The sequence below is a fragment of the Chinchilla lanigera genome, unplaced genomic scaffold, assembly GCF_000276665.1.
Source record: "Chinchilla lanigera isolate Chin_1 unplaced genomic scaffold, ChiLan1.0 scaffold00006, whole genome shotgun sequence".
NCBI lineage: Eukaryota > Metazoa > Chordata > Mammalia > Rodentia > Chinchillidae > Chinchilla > Chinchilla lanigera.
Window position 1 is genome coordinate 24880601 of NW_004955407.1, and position 3308 is coordinate 24883908.

Below are 3308 nucleotides of genomic sequence, written 5' to 3' on the forward strand. Positions count from 1 at the left end.
AAAATCATTGGTCCCAACCTCAGGAAGGGCCACTTAGGAGATTACTTCCCCAGTATCTATTTCATTGTGTTCGGTCTTTCAAGTACTAGGTCACTGCAGCTATGATCAAATGGGTCTGGCTAGTCCTCTCACTGACAGCAACCCTTTGTTTTTATTAGACAATTACTTATTGGGTGATCTTGGGCAGGCTCATTCACATGTCTGTCTCAAGTTTCCCATAACAGTGGCTCTTATTTGAATGTTGAGATGATTAAAACAGTCAATATTATTTAACCCCTTTAAAACTATGTCGATCATATTTTAACATCTTTTTATTATCTCTAACTCTGCTGGCTAATCACTTACTTTTAAAAAAGAAAAAACATTCTTGGTATCAAAATATTTGTGAAAATAGTTTCTATTTTATCTGTGTGACTTTTAAATTCCAGTTTGAATTAGCACTTTTATTCTTCTAAATAATACATTAAAACATTAAAGATTCACTAATCCTATATTTCTAACATCTTGTTATAAAATGTACATAACTCCTAAGGTAACCAACTCCTAGGCTTGATCCCAAGGAATCTTCAAAGGAACACTGAATCAATAGTAATGATTGCTAAATTATACAGATCAAAGATTGAAGTTTAGAAAAGTAACAAACTTTGCCCTCAGTCCTACAGCTCTCTTACATTTGGACTATAAACCTATTTCTCTGCAAGTCTAGAAAATGATTTGTGAGCCATTACATGATGCTTTTATTAACTATGACGTACAAGTAAACATGAATCCAATTTTCCTTTTCATGGTTGTACTTTATACAGTTTGTTGAGGCTTAAATTTTAGTAGGGATCCTGGTCACAAAATTTCCAGTTTAAATGGCAAACTATATGTGCACTATGTTCATATCAGGTATTATTGGTTAATGAGATTTATAATGAGCAACTAAATCCTAGTGAGATTTATTCTGTTCAAGGAGGTACACTCTGTCATTTCTTTATGCTTCACTGATTTTAGTACTTTCACTTTTAACAGAATGATATAGTAATGATAATTATTATAGATTTGTTAAAATTTAGCAAATAGTTATTTAACCATTTCTGCTCTGTTGCTAAATTTCATGTAAAAGAGACAGGGAAGAACAAAGGTTAAATGAAGACTACACTTTGTTGGATGTCCAATGTTTCATTCTTGTCTTGTTAGTCTTATTTGAGATAAAAATGAATAATTAAATATTTACTATGAATATGTCGTGTAGTAGCTCTTTTAGGATTTAGAGAGTGCCAAAAAGGATAAGAAAAAGAGAGAAAGAAATAGAATTAATATAAAAATAAATATCCAATAAAATTTTTAATCATGTCAAAACTGTATCTTTTAAAGGTAGTACATATTACAACTGTAATATTTCCATTCATTTCAGCTATTCTCAAAAGAGTTTAATGAGCTATTTATTGTTATCCTATAAAAATATGAAGAAGGTAGTTAACACAGAACAAGAAATATAAGCAGAAAAAAAACACAATTACTTTAAAGTTTGTTTAAATTATTCATAATATAAAGGAAGAAAAGAGTTTTTCAATAGCAACAACAAAAATGAAGCCCTGAATATTTCAATCATTACATAGTTTGGGGACTGTAGTGGTATAAGTGAAATAAAATGATCTTCTATGGGGTCTTTACCTTTGCTTGTTTTTTTTCTTTTACTCCTCGAAATCCTTACCCATATGCAAAAATACCAGTGCACCCAACTATATAAAACAAACATTAATGGACATGAAAAATCAAATTAGCACTAATACAGCTGTAATGGGGGATCTTAACAACCCACTATCACACAGAGATCACCTAGACAAAAATCAAGAAATATATCAGAACTAAACCAAAACAATGAGTAAATGGACTTAGTAGATGACTATAGACTATTCCATTCCACAACAGCACAATATACATTCTTCTCAGCTGTGTATGAGATAGTCTCCAAATAGACTTCATACTTGCTCACAGAACATGCATAAGTAAATTCAAAGGAACTGAAACTATCCTGTGCATATTATCAGACTGGTAAAATGATTTATGACTGATAATATGATTCACTGATTTGCCAGTGAAATTGGAAATCAACAGCAAAAACCCCACAAAAATTACATAAAAACATGCAAATTAAATAACACACTCCAGAACAACAAACAGGTTACAGATGAAATTTAAAAAGAAATTATACAGTTTCTACAATTAAATGATAATGCCAATACAACATACTAGAATTTCTGGGATGTAAAAACTCAGTCCAATGAGGAAAAATTATAGTAGTGAATTCCCATATCAGGAAAACAGAGCAATCGCAAATAAATGACTTAATGTTGAACCTCAAACTTCTAGAAAAAGAAGAGCAAGTGAAACCCAAAGCTCATATGGTGAAGGAAATTATAAATATTATAGCAGAAATCAATTCAACTGAGACTAAGAAAACAATATTTAAAAATCAATGAATTGAAGAGTTGTTTCTTTGAAAGATTAGGAAAAATTGACAAACCTCTAACCAACCTTATCAAAAAAGAAAATAAAAGATGCAAATCCTTGCAATAAAGAATAAAAAGGTGAAACCACAACATATCCTGCAGAAATATAGAAAATCATCAAAAACTACTTTGAGATGTGAGGCTCAAATATGATGGACAACATAGGCAAAATAGACAGATTCCTAGATACATAACCAAAACTGAATCAAGCAGATATAACAATCTTAATACCTAATATCAGCCAATGAAATTGAAGTTACAATTACAAACCTACCAACAAAGTAAATCCAGGTCCTGATGGATTCACAGTTGAATTCTACAAGAAATTTAGAGAAGATCTAACAGCACTAATTCTCAAACACTTCAATGAAATTGAAAGGGAAACAATATTTCTAGTGTTATTCCTGCAAGCAAGCATTACCTTGATAACAAAATCAGAGAAGGATCCAAGCTATCTTGTGTGCATATATATATTCTTTTCTGTTCCTTCTTTTCTCCTTTCTCACATCCCACTTGCTCTTTCCTTTTGAGTAGTTTATTTCCCTTTCTCAATATCAATTGCATATTTTCTATCTTATTTACTCTTTTAGTTTCTTACACTAGGGGGAGAAGACGATGTTTACACATGCAAGTTTGATTTATTTCACTTGAGTATGATCTCTAGTTGCACCCATTTACCTATAAAACTCTCAAGTTTATCCTTCTTTATAGCTGAGTGGTACTCCATTGTAGAAAAATACCACATCTTTTTCATCCATTCCTCAGTTGATGGGCAACTGGGCTGTTTCCAAGATTTAGCTATGACAAATT